Source organism: Coregonus clupeaformis, unplaced genomic scaffold (assembly GCF_020615455.1).
Source record: "Coregonus clupeaformis isolate EN_2021a unplaced genomic scaffold, ASM2061545v1 scaf0512, whole genome shotgun sequence".
NCBI lineage: Eukaryota > Metazoa > Chordata > Actinopteri > Salmoniformes > Salmonidae > Coregonus > Coregonus clupeaformis.
In genome coordinates this window covers 42,549-63,948 of record NW_025533967.1, presented here as the reverse complement: position 1 = coordinate 63,948, position 21,400 = coordinate 42,549, and the positions used below count along the sequence as shown (strand labels likewise).

Below are 21,400 nucleotides of genomic sequence, written 5' to 3'. Positions count from 1 at the left end.
TTATGAATTTATTTGCAAATTATGGTGGAAAATAAGTATTTGGTCACCTACAAACAAGCAAGATTTCTGGCTCTCACAGACCTGTAACTTCTTCTTTAAGAGGCTCCTCTGTCCTCCACTCGTTACCTGTATTAATGGCACCTGTTTGAACTTGTTATCAGTATAAAAGACACCTGTCCACAACCTCAAACTCCACTATGGCCAAGACCAAAGAGCTGTCAAAAGGACACCAGAAACAAAATTGCAGACCTGCACCAGGCTGGGAAGACTGAATCTGCAATAGGTAAGCAGCTTGGTTTGAAGAAATCAACTGTGGGAGCAATTATTAGGAAATGGAAGACATACAAGACCACTGATAATCTCCCTCGATCTGGGGCTCCATGCAAGATCTCACCCCGTGGGGTCAAAATGATCACAAGAACGGTGAGCAAAAATCCCAGAACCACACGGGGGACCTAGTGAATGACCTGCAGAGAGCTGGGACCAAAGTAACAAAGCCTACCATCAGTAACACACTACGCCGCCAGGGACTCAAATCCTGCAGTGCCAGATGTGTCTCCCTGCTTAAGCCAGTACATGTCCAGGCCCATCTGAAGTTTGCTAGGGTGCATATGTATGATCCAGAAGAAGATTGGGAGAATGTCATATGGTCAGATGAAACCAAAATATAACTTTTTGGTAAAAACTCAACTTGTCGTGTTTGGAGGACAAAGAATGCTGAGTTGCATCCAAAGAACACCATACCTACTGTTAAGCATGGGGGTGGAAACATCATGCTTTGGGGCTGTTTTTTCTGCAAAGGGACCAGGACGACTGATCCGTGTAAAGGAAAGAATGAATGGGACCATGTATTGTGAGATTTTGAGTGAAAACCTCCTTCCATCAGCAAGGGCATTGAAGATGAAACGTGGCTGGGTCTTTCAGCATGACATTGATCCCAAACACACCGCCCGGGCAACGGAGTGGCTTCGTAAGAAGCATTTCAAGGTCCTGGAGTGGCCTAGCCAGTCTCCAGATCTCAACCCCATAGAAAATCTTTGGAGGAAGTTGAAAGTCCGTGTTGCCCAGCGACAGCCCCAAAACATCACTGCTCTAGTGGAGATCTGCATGGAGGAATGGGCCAAAATACCAGCAACAGTGTGTGAAAACCTTGTGAAGACTTACAGAAAACGTTTGACCTGTGTCATTGCCAACAAAGGGTATATAACAAAGTATTGAGAAACTTTTGTTATTGACCAAATACTTATTTTCCACCATAATTTGCAAATAAATTCATTAAAAAAAATCCTACAATGTGATTTTCTGGATTTTCTTTTCTCATTTTGTCTGTCATAGTTGACGTGTACCTATGATGAAAATTACAGGCCTCTCTCATCTTTTTAAGTGGAGAACTTGCACAATTGGTGGCTGACTAATACTTTTTTCCCCCACTGTATTTCAGTAAACAGAGATAACCTGTACAGTCATCTCAGCACAGTTGTCCTGAAATGGCCTGGACACAGGACTGTGTTGTAAGAGCTGCAGAGGACTGTGATTTTAGCAGCAGCTCTGGATAACTGTTATCTAAGATAGCACAATAGAACTTCCAAAATCATAGTGCCTCATGGAGAAAGCCTCTCATGTTTTTTCTCCTGTTTTTTTCCTTTTCCACAGAGGTAGAGAGAGAGCGGAAGGAACGGTCTGAGTTACCGTACCTGAGAGGAGGAAATATGTGAGGAGGGAGAGAGAGAGGGAAGAGAGAGGAGAGGAAGGAAAGAGGAAAGAGGGATTAGTATTTGTAGACATGACAAGGACACTAGGTTTTCATGCAGACCGTATAGGCTTCCTTACAAAGGCAGCATTGTTCTTGTTGTCTGTGGGCTTGCTTGGCTAAAGAGGGATGGCATTGTGTTATTCTGTAACGCTACCTGTGATCTGATCAACGATAGCACCCCATGTTTGGTAAAGTTAGACATAAATATATCACGGATGCTATTAGGTCACCCACACACACACACACACTAGAACATACACAGCTCAATCTGAAACTGAAGAACTTGCAGTGTTTGAGCAGTAGGAAGCCTCACTCTGGAAGCAGGCTTAGTCATGACAGGACAGAATGTTTTCCTCTTACAGCCTGGAAACAGTCAGGAAGAGATGATGGTCATGATAGTACAACAAACACATTTCCACTTCTGCCATTCAAACTATTGAGTGCCAGGCTGCAATGACGTTCTCCATTGATGTTTCATGTTAATAATAGTTTGACAAGCTGCACTGTATAAGCCTATTCTGTAGTCAAAATTACAAAAGATTCTATATACAAATGCACACCAACAAAAAAAAACTCCAAGATACAGAAAGTCAAGGCATGGGATTTCAACTAGACTTACTGTGCATTTCTGGCATCTGTAAAATGTGTTCCTTTTTCACAGAGCCCAAAGATAAAAAACAATATCATCAGTGATATTTCCCAATTACAAAACCAGTCTATCAATTAATTTACTATCAGCGGTCTCACTCCCATTTCGGACACAACGCAACAAGGATAATATTTGACGTTTGTTTATTCACATTTTTACATTTATAAATCTGCATATTATGTACATTCAGTAGTTGATGTTGTGGAAGACATATCCATTAGAGAGCTACATAAGCGGGACCAGTAGTTTATCCTGACTGGGAAGAACTCGGGGCATTAGGTATCTTCCTGGTCAGGTTCCATAGACCTGGGTATTCAACTCTGACCCTACGAGGTCTGGAGCCTGCTGGTTTTCTGTTCTACCTGATAATTAATTGCACCCACCTGGTGTCCCAGGTCTAAATCAGTCCCTGATTAGAGGGGAACAATGGATAAAAAGCAGTGGAACTGGCTTCAAGGTCCAGAGTTGAGTTTGAGGGCCATAGACCATGTAACCTGGCTGGGAAGAACTCAGGGGCCTTGGGTATCTTCCTGTCAGATCCCATTGTCCAGGTAAAACTCCTAGCCCTGCAACATATTGCTCTGGGGTGATGTTTCCCCTAAGTACAGATCTAGGATCAGCTTCCCCTCCTCCAATCTAACCTTAACCATTACTGGGGGAGATGTAAAACTGACCCAAGATCAGTGACAACTACACCCTACTCCCAACCAACACATGTATAACTGTTTCCCTGACTGTAAAGCCCAGTCTTTGAAAACCCTCCTGAGGCTTGTGGGGCACACAATGCAGGGTGGTGTTCATTACGCACCAAACTGAAGAAAATGAACTCAAACGAGGAGGGACTACTTGGACTTGTCCAATAAGAAACACACATTTTTGGTTTCTGTCAGAAATCATTTTTAAACTTTTCCATTGCATGCCCTAATGAACAAGACCAAGGATACGCTGTGAATCACATACAACAATCTCTCTCTCTCGCTGCTCACTATATATATATATAAACAGTCCGTCATACAAAATGGTATTGTATCCAAAATCAGACAGAGGACATTAAACCACAGGAAATGCAACTGGAGTGTGGTTGTGGGATGAACTAGTGACAGAACTAAAAACAAACTCTTGTCGGCTTATATTCTGTGATTTGGGCCAAGAGATTTTCCTGACTACATGACCTGGCCAGGAAAAAACTTGGGGCCCTAGTTATTGGCTACAACACCAGGGGTGTAATCATTAGTCCAAACAGATAAAACCAGAGTTTCTATTGGACAAATTCAGCTTGTTCCCTCCGCATTTCCACAACAGAATCGCGTAATTAATAAACCCTAGCCCATGGTTTTCCTTGTCAGGCAGAGGGTCAGAAAAACACCTGTCCATATCTATGATGCAGATCAATGGTAAGCGGTGTTATTCAAATAACTCCTTTCATTAACTAAGAATGGGCGATCAACCTGCATTTCAAAATGTCTAACATTTGGTTTTAAGGTAGGGGTAGGTAACTCAATTAAGCCACGGGCTGATTTTTTATCGGAGCGGATGGTCAGGGCCAGAACATAACTATAATATTTTGTACACTGTAAATTGACCACAACTAATCCCAAAAAGACATCGTACTTGAAAATAACAATTTCATAACTTGATTACATTGAGACACGATCATTATTTATTTGGGGGAATTTTTTGAACAGATTTCCTAAATGAAATTAGTTTTTAGCTTCATTCCTGGTGATTTGTCTTTGAGCAAAAACTAAAATCCTGATGCCCCTGTTGCTGGACCCGTTTTAAAGTATCTGCAATTGAATAATGTGCCGTCTAAAAGTATTCAAAGCAAATTAGAAAAGTCAGCGCTTATATTAAAATCTAAATAAAATCTAAGGTAGAGAGCAGAGTACTGCCATTTGACCACAGGGCAGATGCAAATTAAACAAAACATTGCATCAGTGAGAGGAAGACATCTACCATCTCTTTGTCTGTTCAGACTTACAAACGCAGACATCATAGCAGTTTGAAATGTTGAGGCAAAAACTACGCAAATAATACAGTCATTGAAATCATGCAAAAATCTATGTAAACACCATTCATTAGTATCAGTGACAATGTGTCAAATAAAAAAATAATCTGGATTTACCTTAAATTCCACAAATGTGAACAAATATGATTTAAAACACAGGGGCATTGACATTTAAACACAAATTCACTTATTTTATTCTTAACCCCCTGTTCCGTCTCCCACAAAAAAAATAATTAATCAGAATGTATTTTAACTAAATATTTAGTTAAAATACACGCATGTCTTAAAAAAAAAAAACTCTTAAAAAGACACGCATACACATAGACAAACAATACATGGGTCACATCAACAGCACACAATACCATCCAACAAATTCCAAATACATTAAGAATACGGTGATCATTGCTTAAATAATTCTGAAAAAATATCTGCTGTACATATAATTATTTACATTAGTTGTTTTTATGATTATGTGCATATCTGTACATGGTAATCCAATTCAGACAGACTTCACTGAGCTATGCTGGATGACTCATCTTGTGAACACCTATTGTAAATGTGGAAAACTCAGGCCTTTCCTCAACTGAAAACCTTCCTCGGTATCACTCACTTGTAAATCCTTTAAAATCAATCAATTCAAACTGGTCTACTTTAGCCAACTCAAGCTTGAGGTACAGTGAAAAAAGTATTTAGTCAGCCACCAATTGTGCAAGTTCTCCCACTTAAAAAGATGAGAGGCCTGTAATTTTCATCATAGGTACACGTCAACTATGACAAATTGAGAATATTTTTCTCCAGAAAATCACATTGTAGGATTTTTAATGAATTTATTTGCAAATTATGGTGGAAAATAAGTATTTGGTCACCTACAAACAAGCAAGATTTCTGGCTTTCACAGACCTGTAACTTCTTCTTTAAGAGGCTCCTCTGTCCTCCACTCATTACCTGTATTAATGGCACCTGTTTGAACTTGTTATCAGTATAAAAGACACCTGTCCACAACCTCAAACAGTCACACTCCAAACTCCACTATGGCCAAGACCAAAGAGCTGTCAAAAGGACACCAGAAACAAAATTGTAGACCTGCACCAGGCTGGGAAGACTGAATCTGCAATAGGTAACAGCTTGGTTTGAAGAAATCAACTGTGGGAGCAATTATTAGGAAATGGAAGACCTCAAGACCACTGATAATCTCCCTCGATCTGGGGCTCCACGCAAGATCTCACCCCGTGGGGTCAAAATGATCACAAGAACGGTGAGCAAAAATCCCAGAACCACACGGGGGGGACCTAGTGAATGACCTGCAGAGAGCTGGGACCAAAGTAAAGCCTACCATCGTAACACACTACGCCGCCAGGGACTCAAATCCTGCAGTGCCAGACGTGTCCCCCTGCTTAAGCCAGTACATGTCCAGGCCCGTCTGAAGTTTGCTAGAGTGCATTTGGATGATACAGAGAGAGGATTGGGAGAATGTCATATGGTCAGATGAACCAAAATATAACTTTTTTGGTAAAAACTCAACTCGTCGTGTTTGGAGGACAAAGAATGCTGAGTTGCATCCAAAGAACACCATACCTACTGTGAAGCATGGTGGAAACATCATGCTTTGGGCTGTTTTTATGCAAAGGGACCAGGACTGACTGATCCGTGTAAAGGAAAGAATGAATGGGGCCATGTATCGTGAGATTTTGAGTGAAAACCTCCTTCCATCAGCAAGGGCATTGAAGATGAAACGTGGCTGGGTCTTTCGCATGACAATGATCCCAAACACACCGCCCGGGCAACGAAGGAGTGGCTTCGTAAGACGCATTTCAAGGGTCCTGGAGTGGCCTAGCCAGTCTCCAGATCTCAACCCCATAGAAAATCTTTGGAGGGAGTTGAAAGTCCGTGTTGCCCAGCGACAGCCCCCAAAACATCACTGCTCTAGAGGAATCTGCATGGAGATGGGCCAAAAATACCAGCAACAGTGTGTGAAAACCTTGTGAAGACTTACAGAAAACGTTTGACCTGTGTCATTGCCAACAAGGGTATATAACAAAGTATTGAGAAACTTTTGTTATTGACCAAATACTTATTTTCCACCATAATTTGCAAAATAATTCATAAAAAAATCCTACAATGTGATTTTCTGGATTATTTTTCCTCATTTTGTCTGTCATAGTTGACGTGTACCTATGATAAATTACAGGCCCCTCATCTTTTTAAGTGGAGAACTTGCACAATTGGTGGCTGACTAAATACCTTTTTTCCCCCACTGTAACTCAACACTGAGCTTTTGTAATATTTGAATAATTAAGGGGTTTTGATAACTTGATTATTTGAAATGTATCACAAGATTGACCCATTCTGCACCATTTGTATTCACGAAGTTCTAAACTTCTTAATAATGGAAACATAATGTGTCTGACAATCCTTTCTCGCTCTCATCTTCCCCAGATTTACCACAGCAAAAAAAATATTGGCGTCTACGGAAACAGGAACACTTAATATCCACAAAAATAATTGGCATAATGTGGACTGAAGTCTGACACGGGACATACATTGTGGGTAACATAATTTCTATCAAAACAAGCTTTATTCCACAACACGTATTAGGACCGCACCACTTCATCAACCATTCATCATGATTGAAAGAAAGCCCTACTTGAAACATTGCCACCTGTCCCCGTCCATCCAATTCAGTTGTTGATCCAAAAGGTGTAATGCTACTAACAGCTGTGGAAACACGGTTGAGAAAATATACTCTGTCTCTGCCATCCAACCGCGTGTTTAACTGAGGTTACAAAGTGACCTCTGGAGGTTGTACAAAAACCTGGTCCGCCACATCATCCAGGCGTCAGACAACGGAAGGTACACAATGCTTGCATAGTCTTTGATGAAAGGAGAACGACGTTGTCCGTCTGCCTGGTTCGGGTAGTATAAAAAACTATTGTCATCACACATTGTCAAACTTGTGTTTTAGGTAGTCTTTCATGACCTTGGCAATGGGCAGGTCCTCCAGAAACGTCAAGCTCTGGGGCCTTGCGATGCCGGATGTTTATCCACACATGTCCATGCAAAGTCCTGGGTTGTCCTGAAAAGAAACAAAAACATCTGTTAAAAATATCAAAAAGTGGATCGTCATTTTGCACAAAAGGACAGTAAGCATTGGTCATTCTACAATCGTGTGTATGAAATAAAGGTTGAAGTTCAGCGTTCTAATGTTTTGATAACTAATCTTGCAGAAAAGACTGAGGATGAACAGAAGACTGGGAGTCACGCTGTTACAGGTGAGTCGGGGTGAATCAGACAAGCATGTCTAGTGTTGTCAATTTGCTTGTTTCACTTTGATTCATGACGTTCGACTCTGAATCAAACTGAAACAAGCAGCTGGTGAGTAAGCTCACTCTCACTGTGACTTTAGATTATTCCACACTTCAAATAGGACAACAATGAGCCTTTCAAAAACATTTCCCAAATTATCAGGCAGCTCTCAAGGCCAAACACCCTCTTATTGCCAGTTTTAAAATGTTTAGGAGTCTCTCTCACACATACACAGGGCAGGGCTGGACCACAACCATGCTGTCCTCCTCTCTCCCGGTCTACTGTCACCACAACCATGCTGTCCTCCTCTCTCCCTGTCTACTGTCACCACAACCATGCTGTCCTCCTCTCTCCCTGTCTACTGTCACCACAACCATGCTGTCCTCCCCTCTCTCACCACAACCATGCTGTCCTCCTCTCTCCCTGTCTACTGTCACCACAACCATGCTGTCCTCCTCTCTCTCTCTCTCACCACAACCATGCGGTCCTCCTCTCTCCCTGTCTACTGTCACCACAACCATGCTGTCCTCCTCTCCCTCTCTCTCTCTCACCACAACCATGCTGTCCTCCTCTCTCACCACAACCATGCTGTCCTCCTCTCTCCGTCTGTCACCACAACCACGCTGTCCTCCTCTCTCTCTCTCACCACAACCATACTGTCCTCCTCTCTCCCTGTCTACTGTCACCACAACCATGCTGTCCTCCTCTCTCCCCGTCTGTCACCACAACCATACTGTCCTCCTCCCGCTCACCCTAGTCACCACAACCATACTGTCCTCTCTCTGTCTCTAGTCACCAGAACTAAGCAGTCCTTTCCTTGCTCCAGCTGAAACTGAACTAAAGGTTTGGTTTAAAAATCTCAGACAGGTGGTAGTGCTGCAGTCTACCGAGCCCCAGACACCATCACACTTTCTCCCCTCTTCAACTATAGGCTACCCTTCATCCACATTCTGTCTAAATAAGAGAAATCATTCGAAGATGAGTCACAGTTCTCCTTTTAAAAGACAAAATAAAAACCAAAGCTTGCAGACAATCATTTATAGACTACAGGTGAAATATCTGTGTTGGTGAACCAACTTCAGCCAAGGTACGTGTGAAATCACGTTAGGTTGTATTTCAACTTTTAACATACATTCTCGTTTACCATTTCATCTCTCTAAATTTATCTAGTTGAGATTTCGGTGTTGGCAGCGCAGCCCTGGATGTAGCTAGGGGACCACGCTCTGCTCCGCACCCAACCCACCTGAGAAACAACCTATAGGGAAACACTGATACATCTATGGCATAATATACAATGAGCTTCATAAGAGCTGGGTGCCATTCATCCTCCCTTCAACAAGGCCCTCCTAGCTGCAGCAGATGAGTTAATCCACTGAGGTAGTCAGTGTAATCAATAAGGGGGGATTGTGTCTGGCTGATCTTTGCTCGCGGTCTGCATGAATAGAGGGGTCCGACTTCACATGGCTGTCGTCTGAAGCAGCAGAGCAGGTCTTCGTCCCAAATGGCCACCCTATTCCTACATAGTGCACTACTTTTGACCACACCATATGGGAATATACAGTATAGGAATAGGGTGCCATTTGGGGACGCACTCGAGAGCTCTTTGATATCTCCATATCAAAGTTCAGTGAGAAACACAGAGGAATGCAGCAGGGCATTGTGCCTCTCTAAAATCATTACTGCTTCAGGTAACATCGTGCCACTCCCTCCCCCAACAGAACACTGGTCATTATAAAGCCATGGCAACGCTCCCTGTCTCTGTAGGTTATTTTTCTCCTCTCAACTTACAATTTCCCTCCAACACTTTTTGTAGCGATTTTAACATTTCCATCGCCCCGTCCTGTTTGACTTCAGGTTTCTTTTCAGGTTCATAGAAAGTCCTCATATACTTTACTGGTCTGATGTGCAGAAATGTTTTTGACAACCAACAACTAATATGTTAAGTGTTATTGATACATTGGCAATTATATTTAACTCAACTTTGGATGTTAATTTTAGGGCCTCATCGTTCTGCCTGTCTGATAAAGCAATCTAGGGGAAACGCTGAGTCCCAGTCAAGTCATGAGATGATATTAAAGCAGTGTCTATATCCACTTAGTGGTACGGTCCTAGTACTACTAACAGCCCAGTAGCCCCAGACTTACTGGTGACCTCCTGTAGGAAGTCCAGGCAGGGCCGGCTGATGCCCGACTGCTCGCCGACCCGCCACGGGAGTCTGGCCCTCGTAGTTCCTCGTGTTGGTGTCGGCGCCGTACGTGTAGAGCATCTGGGCGCACAGCACGTCGTCTCTTAAGCGCCGACAGGTGCAATGGGGTCTGCCGTCCTCGAGGCGACCCAGGTTAGTGTCCGCACCCCGCTGCAGGAACATCCGACAGTAGGAATGATTCCCCTTGATGACGGCATAGCGCAGCAGGAAGCCATTTTGAATGTCGATGTTGGCGCTGTGGTCTAGCAGGATCCGCACGCAGCTCGAGCGCTCCGGATGATGGCGAAGTTGGAGGGGCGTGGTGCCCTTGTCGCTGAGGGGATCCACCTCGTCGCGGAACTCGAGGAGGAGCCGCACGAAAGAGGTCGCGGCCGTAGTGGCGGCCACGTGCCGCGCGTCCAGCCGTCGTTGCTCTTGGCATTGATGATGTCGCTGCGGAATTCCGACTCCAGCATGAGGCGGCGTGCACGGCCGTGCATACGGCATAGTGGACCCGTGAAGCCGCCAATGAAGTCCTTTACCGTGGGGTCAGCTGGGGAGATAGACAGGGGACAGTCTTTACAGGCTCTTTATTAGAACAGAAAAATACCAATTTAGTTAAGACACTAACAAATAACAATCAAACAGACTCAGAGAGACAGGCTGAGAGAGCGAGAGAGTCCAAAGAAAGAGCAAGTGAGAGAGACAGAAAAAACAGAGGATGGATGATTGCGTGACACAGCATAATGCAGATTAATGGGGCGATCTGTAGTTACAACATCCATTTCTGATTTTATAAAATATGTATCCATTGATTTCTGTAGAATATAAAAACGTATAAATGCCCCATGAGCTTAGTTCAACTGTCCTACCCCATCAGAACCCAAAAATATAACCTTGTTTTACTCCAATGTTTGGAAACAATGTGTATGTAAACAAACACTACATAGCCTCAAAACATGGATTAAACCATAATTTTAATATCATGGATGGTCAGTCCTTGCATCCATAGCTCTGTCTATGAATTTGAAGGTCATTACAGTTCTCCAGCCCCATCACGCTTTTTACCAAAACAGGGGCGGGAACCACTGTGTTATTATTTCAACTGCCAATTGCCACTTTAAAGCCTGCTGTGGTGTGAAAGAAAGAGTGGGCCGGCAGATGCTGGTGCATTAGAACAATTAGCATCAGTGAGACATTAAAGTGTGAAAGCGGGGTCAGGGGGTTAAAGTCCTGCTATTTCAATTAGCCAATGCCGAGGTGCTGTAATGACCCCTCACTGTCTGCTAGGGCCTACTATCCAGAGGGGAATTTTCCATTCAACAGCTTGTTAAAAATGGCTGCTCCCCTCTTATCCAACATAATCCATTTATTCTATATACTACCAGCAAAAATATTAATTTTCACAGTATCGTTAAATTATTTTAGACAATTAAGTCAAGGGTAACAACATACTCTCACTGTTGGTTCCTGCATACATTTCAACGGTCTCATTTTTCAGCGCATAATACAAAATAAACCCCCCAACTTGTTTAATGAGCTCTTCAAGAAAAACCAGTTTGAGAGACTTGGTCTACAGCGCCCTCTGACTTCCATCACTCAACTACATCATTTAATCCAAATCTGTACACATTTTAATACAAAATATAAACATTAATTAATTCAACACTATTCCATCATAATCTCATTATACATTATTTTCACTCTCTCAAACATACTGTCAACTGCTTTAGTAAAAGTTTCCCCTAGGTACAGATCTAGATCACTTCTCCTCCCCCAATCCTAACCTTAACCATTACTGGGGAATGTAAAAAAACCCAGATCAGCGTCTAGGGGCAACTTCCATCCTACAGCCTATACCATGTTAGAATACCTGGGAGTGAAGCTGTGGAGAAGACAACTGCTGCCATTCCCAGACTGTGATATTTGCCATCTATAGCCAACAATTCAAAGGGGGGGGGTTTGAGTTCAGGTTGCACTGTCATGGTGCACCAACATGAAATATATCTCAAACAAGCACATGTGAAAGGATTATCATTCTAAACAAATATGTTAGATTACTATATAAACCCTGAATGATGCATGTAGATAGTATCATATGCAACTTGCTGTGTCCCAACCATTTCCTCCGCTAGTCTCCTTTTCTTTGTGAACATATTCTACAGGGGACCTTTCTCTGACCTTGTCACCACTAATGTGCATAAAGCCTGAACACCATCCGAATCAAACAAGGAGATATTAATAGAGACTGAGCCGGTGTTTCTTCTTGAATCTGTTCAGACATGGTGTTTCCCTAGCACTACAGTGAGGGAAAAAAGTATTTGATCCCTGTATTTTGTAGTTTGCCCACTAAAAATGATCTCTTTTTTAATGTAGGTTTATTTGAACAGTGAACAAATCAAAAAATCCAGCATATCAAAATGTTATAAATTGATTTGCATTTTTAATGAGGGAAATATATTTACCCCCTCTCAATCAGAAAGATTTCTGGCTCCCAGGTGTCTTTTATACAGTAACGAGCTGAGATTAGAGCACGCTCTTAAGGGAGTGCTCCTGATCTCAGTCTTGTTACCTTATACATCCACCTTCCACAACACAATCAATCATTCCAAACTCTCCACCATGGCCAAACTAAAGAGCTCTCCAAGATGTCAGGGACAAGATTGTAGAGGCCTACACAAAGGCTGGAATGGGCTACAAACCATCGCCAAGCAGCTTAGTGAAAGGTGACAACAGTTAGTGCGATTATTTGCAAATGGAAGAAACAAAAAAGATCTGTCAATCTCCTTCGACCTGGGGCTCCATCCAAATCTCACCTCGTAGTTGAAATGACCATAGTGAGGAATCGCAAGAACTCCGGGATCTTGTCAATATCCCAAGCAGCTGGGACCATATCACCAAGAAAACATTTACACTCTACGCGCGTGAAGGAACTAAATCCTGCAGCACCGGCAGGTCCCTCTCAAGAAAGCACATATACAGGCCCGTCTGAAGTTTGCCAATGAACATCTGAATGATTCAGAGGAGAACTGGGTGAGGAGTGTTGTGGTCAGATGAGACCAAAATCGAGCTCTTTGGCATCAACTCAACTCGCCATGTTTGGGGGAGGAGGAATGCTGCCTATACCCCAAAACACCATCCCCACCGTCAAAGCATGGAGGTGGAAACGTGCGCTTTGGGGGTGTTTTTCTGCTAAGGGGACAGACAACTTCCCCACATCAAAGGGACGACGACGGCGCCATGTACCGTCAAATCTTGGGCAACCCCTCCCTCCAGGGCATTGAAAATGGAGTCGTGATGGTATTCCACATACAACCCAAAACACCCCGGCCAAGGCAACAAATGAGTGGCTCAAGAGAAGCACATGCAGGTCCTGGAGTGGCCTACCAGTCTCCAACCTTATCCCATAAAAATCTGTGGAGGGCTGAGGTTGGTTCCCACTCAGGCTCGAACCTTGATACTTGGAGAACCAAAGAGGAGTGGGACAAAATCCCTCCTGAGATGTGTGCAAACCTGGTGGCCAACTACAAGAAAACATCTGACCTCTGTGATTGCCAACAATTACTAAGTCATGTTTTGCAGAGGGGTCAAATACTTATTTCCCTCATTAAAATGCAAAATCAATTTATAACATTTTTTGACATGCGTTTTTTCTGGATTATTTTGTTGTTATTCTGTCTAGCTCACTGTTCAAATAAACCTACCATTAAAATTATAGACTGATCATGTCTTTGTCGGTGGGCAAACATACAAAATCAGCAGGGGATCAAATACTTTTTTTCCCCTCACTGTATCTCCTAACACTTAGCCGTCATAATAAAATGGCCTGGACGGAGCACGATGGTTTCAAACATATGAAAACCACGAAACTGTGTTTATCCATTCCCTGATTCAGCTCCACCCATTACCAGACCCTCCTCCCCAGTTAGGTGCGCCCAACCTCCTGTGGACAACAGATCCACTAATAACCCCCTTTTCCCCCTAACACCCAGGCCCTTGAATTCACCTCCGTGTTCCAGGAGCCCGGACACATCTCTCCTTCCCCTTGGCAGCGGAGAGTGGCAGGTCCACCCGTTGGCATCACGGATCTTGGGAGAGTGCCTTGCTCCAGCATCTTCCTGACGTGTACCTCCCCCGCTGCCACTGCAGCCTGGAGCAAAGACAGTACAAACCAAGAGCATTAGCATTCATCTCTAGCATAAGCGGTCGTTTTACCAGTGGAAATCTAATGAGTAGACAGTCTTGGTATTAAGTGTCTTTGCCTGTATCTGCAGCTCCTCTTGAAGCTCGGGGGTTCCTTCTACAGTGATGGTTCAGCATCCTCTTACATCTCGTAAGGGGAGGGGTCATCCACACCTAGTCCTTTGTCTGGAGAGTCGAGACAGTCGCGTAAGCTGCATCACTTCATTTTGGTTATTAGTGAAAAATAGCTAGGCCTACGTTTTGATAACAGTACATCGTGATGGATACATTTTTGTTATTGGTATAAATAAGCCGACTATGCATGAGTAGGTTTTCTAAATCCATCTGTTCCTCTGGGACCAACAGCCGTTGCACATTCTAGTACTAGCACATCTGATTCAACTAAGCAAGGGCTTGAGGGTGCTAGGGTGGAATAGAGGAAATCTGTAAGACAACTGGGGGTCCCCACTGCTCTATTGCACAGTGGTCACCAGCTCCGGTGATCCAGTTGAAACAGGTAGGCTATTTCATGCTTGGCAGGAACCAGGGTTGGTGACCACTGCAGCACCACTTCTAGGTGTGCAGAACCCTTGTATACTTTATGGACGACATGGTATTTCATACTGAGCAGCAGGAGATTTTCACCTTTTGTCAAGCTTGATTATGTAGTTAAGCCAATTTTCATGTGTCTCTCTTGCGCAACAGTAGAACAGACAGATATGAACTCCGCTCAAATGGCTAGCACTGACCCTGAAAAAAACAAAAAATTTCATGAGCATTCAAAATACATCAGTTTATATTATCAACTAGAAGACATTAAAAAAACATACTGTATTTGCACAGTCATACCATTATGACAGTAACTGAGAAATGGGAATAGCTAAACATTTTACATAAACGTAATGTTAGCTATACCTGCAGCTAGCTTCTATCCAAATGGGATGGCGGTATAATAGCTATTTAGCTAACTAGATAACAATGTTGAATGTAAAAACAAGCAAGCTGGTAGGCTAATCACTTAAAATACGATTCAAACAAAAGCTAGCTATTAGTGGTTAGCTAGCTTACTGGCTAACCGTTAGATAGCTACCTGAATGGAAGTTCGGCTAGTGCCTTTTGTCATCCAAATTAGGGCAATGGTATCGCTATATCGGTGTTATTTAAAGCTAGACTAGACTCCATGCATTTTAGACAAAGTTGAAGTCAAAATAATTCACACCAAGTTATCGAGCTAAGTAGCCACCGGCCAGCTAATAGTTAGCTAACTAAGCGCTCAAACAATGGAATGTTAGCTAGTTAGCTAACGTTAGCTAGTAGCACTGCGACCCCAACTTGTTCCACTCCTTTTGGACTTATTTTAATGATATATCTATATGCCCACAAACTATGGCAGGATACTACGATACATTGTGCTGATATAAATTGCTATATATAAACAATTCCCCTTTAAGGAATAAATTAATCGATTAACTACTGCTGGTTAGGCATCTGGCTAGCAATTAGCCTAAATCGTTACCCAGTTTTCAAGCTACTAGAACTGCATTGGATTTCAGAGTTTTAAAACAATTGTAACAATTCAATAGCTATGTGAACATGTGCACGACTCGAGAAGGCAACCATACTTCAACTACACAAGATAAGTGTTAGCTGGCTTTGATAAATGAATGCATGATTCTTACTTAAAATACGAAGCTAGCAGGCTTGCTAGCCATCCTCCACCGATGCGACCCCAATTTCAACGGGATTCTTTTAGCCAATCAGGCACCAGAAGCGACGAATTTGAGCTGTCAAATCAGCATCCTGCTGCAAGCCTCCAGTTGCCTCTGCAAACCTTCAATATGTCGTATGTTTAGATCGATATCAAACAAAATAGGCCAACGGTTTGTATGGCTATAATTATTCTCGTTGTTGACACAATGGAATGAGTGAACTCCTTTCCAATCGTCTCCTAAATGTTATCGCACGCTGTACTTCCGTGTTCAGTCACGTGATGCACTGTCCGTACACAACACAGCCAGAATTTAAAATCAAGAGATTAATGTTTTAAAGAAAATGACCCATGTATATTTTAAATACAATATATACTAAATTGATCATTTTCAGTCCATAAACGTTAGGGTGTGCGACTACATTTAAAGTGATTTAACTGTAAATTATAAATCGCACTACAACTCACAGCATGCAACGCAAACCAAACAGGAACAGATATAACATTTATTTTCGAGCTGGTAGGTCGCAATGATCGGAAGTCGAAGAATGCTTCTTTTTCAAAAGGTAAAATAATCGTGGTCGGCATTAAATGTTAATATTCAGTGTTGTGTTATTCAAAAGTGTACAGAAAACATGTATAATACAATCATTGCAATTTATTTTATGCACGCAACATGGTTCGCGTGGCAGAAATCGAATGAAAATCCGACAAACTAGGTGCACATTTTTCTTTTTTCAGGTTGACCACTGCCAAGACCCTCGTGATCATTGAAAACCAAAACGCTGCGTCAAAATGAATGACCACTTTCATGTCCTAAATGATGCTTACAGAAGTTTATTGTCGAGAACATCACCCAGCAAAATGAGTAGCCATGAGTTGGCATCCTCCATGTTCACTTGTGTATGTGAACTGACTCCAGATGCCAGTAGTGATTCTCAGCATCAGGGCCAGTCCAGAGATCCCCTAACGTTCTCCGAATATTCTCAGAACCCAAATGGAACTGAACTGGCTTGTCTTGTGTTGACCCTGGTGGAGAAAATAAGCATCAAGCTGACATCTCAACAACTGTCTCAAGAAACCAGCCTTTACTTCAAAGATGTTTCTACAGTATTATTCCAGGAAATGGATTTCATGTCCAAACTTGTGAGTTTGGTTTCCTGCATATGATTGGAATATATAATTGCCTTGTCCTTTTTGTTTGTTTGTTTATAGTATTACAATTTTTGTTCCCCCACCCCACAGGTTCACCTTGTCTGCTGCAAGGACAGGTTGCTGTCTCATCTAGCTGCAAAGAGTGTATCCTCCTATGTTATTTTGAGCTGCATTGCTTTGTGAGTATGCTAATCGTCCTCATGTTTTTTTTGTGATTTAAGAGTGTATTGTATTGCATAGTCAAGTAAGTTATATTGCATACTAGTCAAGTAACTCTAGAAGTTCTGTGTGCATCAGACAGTCTCACATTAGAGGACCCAAATCTGTCACCTGAACCTGTAAAATCACATTTACACACAGGCCTACCAGGCTTTATTTAAGCAGATTGTTCCTTAATGAGGACAGTTCCTGACAGGTGAATTCTTACATTCAGTTCTCTTTTTTCCTGACTAGAATACAGTCAACCAGATTTGGAAATGGAAGTGCTTGCAAGTGCTCCAGAACCCTTGCTCTGGCAACGAACTGGATGCATGCACATGGTCACTTACCACTGTCCTGAAAGCAGTTTTAAAAGAAACATCAGAATATAAACCTGGTATTGAAACACAATTCATCCATCAATTGTATCAACATGTATGTTTTATTTGTCCACTATCTCCAAATAAGTTCTACTTGGTGCCAAATCCTATGTATTTACCATGTATTTACATGGTAGACCACCCATACGTAAAAATTTATGCACACATGACTGTAAGTCGCTTTGGATAAAAGCGTCTGCTAAATGGCATATTATATTATTATTATTATAGTTAGGCCACTAAGCTGGAAAGGTGTAACTACAGTGTGGCTATGAATGTGTTTACATTGTAATTGTGTTCTACCTACCTATGCATCTACCATGTAAATTCAATGTACATTGGTTTTAGCCACAGTGGGGAATTATCTTTCTTTGCCCCTCAGGGACTTTGGAGAAACTTCTTGCCACTTTCGACCCAGCTGTCACTTCTGCTTACTCCCAGCTTGTCCCTGTAGAGAGAGCGGGCCATGGGGACTCTGCATCATACCCCAGTAATAACACGGCAGACTGGGCTACAACCCTGAGTAACCTCCTAGACTTACTGGAAGTGCTCACTGCATCCAGGTTCAAACTAAGCACCACCAGTGTCTGTTTCACGAGCTCAAGGCTCTCCCTCGTACAGGCATCGGCGTTACTGCGGATAGTAGACTCTCACGTCGACTACTTTGTGAAGAAGCGAGTGCTTCTGCTATTAAAGAGGATTCTCCTTCAGAAGGCGGGAGAGGACATGGCTTTGGGAGAGGCGTCCTCCCTAACGCATGGAGATGATCACATGACGAGTGACATTCTTGCGCTGGCTGATGATGTGTTGCGGGCGGTGCACGCTGATTGGTTACAATGTGTTCCGGTGGAGTCCGCGGCCATTTTCTTTGGAGGGACGGGCCAATTACGTGGCGGGAGCAGTGATGAGTTCGATCATGTGATGCTGAGGGCTGTTAGTCTGGTTGTGCTCAAGTCACTGGAATACAAAATCCAATCCGCTGGGGGGAAAGGTAATAATGGACTATTTATAAACGTTATTAACCAGTCCTACCCTCGGTACTATGTTTATTCTACTTTAAAGGTAGACTCAGTGAAATGACGTTGCCACGAGCAGCACCGCGGATATTGAGATGAGCGACATGCAAGAATCCGCTCTCACACGGTCTCACACACAGTATCTGCGCATGTGCACGTTTTCTCTTCACGCTGTTAGAGCCTGCTAGGCACGGGACCCAAACAGGTTAGAAGTTGAGCCTCGCGGAAGTTGTTGCGGAAATTACCCCACTATGCTGTTTACTTTCTGCAGCTATGTCATATCGCTGAGTCTACCTTTAACATTACTCATTTCTAAAGCTGAAATAATCAGGAGAAAAACATCATATGATGACAGGATCGATAATTCAGACAGATGCTTTGCACAATGTATACAATAGGGGGCAGTGTTTCCCAACACATAACACGCAATAACAGTATTGCACTGTATTGTCTCGCTCAAGGTAAAAGTTCCTCAGGACCCCTAACCGCAGGTCTAGAATCAGATTACCCTACCCAAATCCGAACCTTAACCATTATGGCTGTGGAAAATATCTGACCCGGAATCAGTGGGTCGAGGCAACTTCTACCTACTCCGTCCATTCACTTCTCTCTGGTCTCACAGGTGTACGTAACACCATAGACATCCATGGCTATTTGAGTGCGTTGCTGTTGTTCCTGAGCCAGCGTGGGGTCCAGCTGAAGCAGGGATCCCACTCCTGCTGCTGGGTGTCCTTGGTGTTTGGAGAGCAGGACGACGACATGATGGAAGCAGCCAAGGCTTTACTACTAATATACCTCCATCACAGGTACCATACCACCTCATACACACGTTAATACTAGTAATATACCGCCATCACAGGTACCATACCACCTCATACACACGTTAATACTAGTAATATACCTCCATCACAGGTACCATACCACCTCATACACACTTTAATACTAGTAATATACCGCCATCACAGGTACCATACCACCTCATACACACGTTAATACTAGTAATATACCTCCATCACAGGTACCATACCACCTCATACACCTTTAATACTAGTAATATACCTCCATCACAGGTACCATACCACCTCATACACACTTTAATACTACTAACATTGATGAACAGTAAGAGTAGAATGGCTGGTTTATAATACTGAAACACTGACTGATAGAAATACTGTCTTTTGGCAATGTGGCTTTCTTTTGTATTAATTCTGAATTGTAGTTTTGTCAGGGGTTGGTTTGATTCTGCTCATGAAAATCTGACCTTTTGATTTGGAAATCTCTGATTATCTGAGATCAGTCACCCACATAAAGGAGTAGGTTGGGAACCTAATTGGACCAATTTCCCAGACACTGGACTAAAAACAATGCTCAATGCAGATGCTAGCAAATCCAAGATTAGTCTTATTTTGTGTCCGGGAAACAAACCTATTATGTCCTAGAGATGTCTGACTCTTCTGTCTGTCTTCCTACAGAGTGACCTCTGACCTGGATGCTGATGCTGCGTGTGTCGTCGGCGGAAACCCCCACTGCCACTTTCTCTTCCTCCTCCGCAGCATCTCCTTCGACCACAGCATTCTCCTCGATTTCCTAATCTCAACGGAAACCTGCTTCCTCGAGTACTTTGTCCGTTATCTAAAACACCTCCGGGACGACTGGGAAGGGGTCCGAACGGTTTGTCAGAAGATGGATGGGTCGGACCGGTGTAAACTGAGCTGGAAGATTAGCCAGAAAAATGATAAACTATTGGACAACCTGAGAGAGGAACTCCAACAGTCGTTGTGTGTCTCTCGTGGGAAGCGTGTCTACTTCGAGCCATCATGGAGGATCAGTCACCATTGTGGACCCAGAGCCAGCTCAGTGTCTGCAGCCCAGCCTGTGTCTGCCTTCAGGGAGTGCAAACACCCTGGCCTCTCCTCCCCCTCTCCGTCTGGTGGACTACGGCAGCTCAGAGGAGTCTGAGACTGAGGACAGGGATCTCCCATCAGTCCTTACACAGGATAGGCTACACAGCAACTCTGTCATTCACACACACAACAGCCACACTTTTGATAGGACGGTTATGTGTCTGACAGAACTCAGAGTGGTGGTGACTAGACTACAGAGGAGGAGTCTGTTTCCTTACAATGCCACCTCGCTCTTGAAACTGCTGACACAGATTGAAGCGAATAGATGTTCTTCACGGCGTTGAACTCCGTAATGATGAAATAAAGGTTACGTGGTGGTAAATGCATTTGGTCTCCTCATTTGTAATTATATTTAGGGGTGGTACATTTCCTAGAAATTTATCAAAATTCCCAGTTTAAATTGCGTTTGGAAGGTTCCTGGATTCAGGATGGAATAAGCAGGAATTGTGGGAATCCTTCAACAGGGACTTCTAGATTTCTTAAATCTCTATATTTTTATTTAATACTTTTATTTTTCATGGCATCCTATTTGTGAATGGATTTGAATGCTCTTTTTGGGGACCTTGTGGTTGTATGACAACTTAAGGTAAGCATTGTTTATGAAGGGATGATTATGATGACAGTTTCCTTTATTTCCAACTACATTTTAATCATAAAGACATTCTAAAAGCAACACGTCCTGTTTGCATGACCATTGTAAGTAAACACACACACACCTCTTTCAACTATGTGTATTTGCTTTTGGCTCCCTCCCTTGAGGCCATGCAAACATCACTGAAACAAGTCAATAAAACATCACTATTTTCCCCACCTGTCTGTTGATCCTCTCCTCTTTCCTTACTCCTGTTTTCACCTCGTTCTATCTGTCTCTACTATGCTTTACTAGAAGGACTATTGTGTGAAGGAGTAGCTCCTGGTCTCCCTGTCTGCGTTGTCTGGAGAACAATGCAAACAAGCCA

General features: G+C 43.0%; 1 long non-coding RNA gene and 2 pseudogenes across 1 annotated transcript; 1 reads left to right on the top strand and 2 right to left on the bottom strand.

Annotated features, from left to right (window-relative positions):
* Positions 1-7,345: 7,345 nt before the first annotated feature.
* On the bottom strand, positions 7,346-14,218 carry LOC121561525 (annotated as a pseudogene).
* Positions 14,219-14,223: 5 nt separating this feature from the next.
* On the bottom strand, positions 14,224-16,052 carry LOC123481211. The gene is made up of 3 exons (XR_006658795.1): positions 15,760-16,052; positions 14,726-14,830; positions 14,224-14,266 (listed from the first exon to the last, which is right to left on the bottom strand). It is a non-coding gene; the product is annotated as an uncharacterized LOC123481211 (long non-coding RNA).
* A 752-nt stretch (positions 16,053-16,804) lies between these two features.
* Positions 16,805-20,767, top strand: LOC121561526 (annotated as a pseudogene).
* Positions 20,768-21,400: the final 633 nt, after the last annotated feature.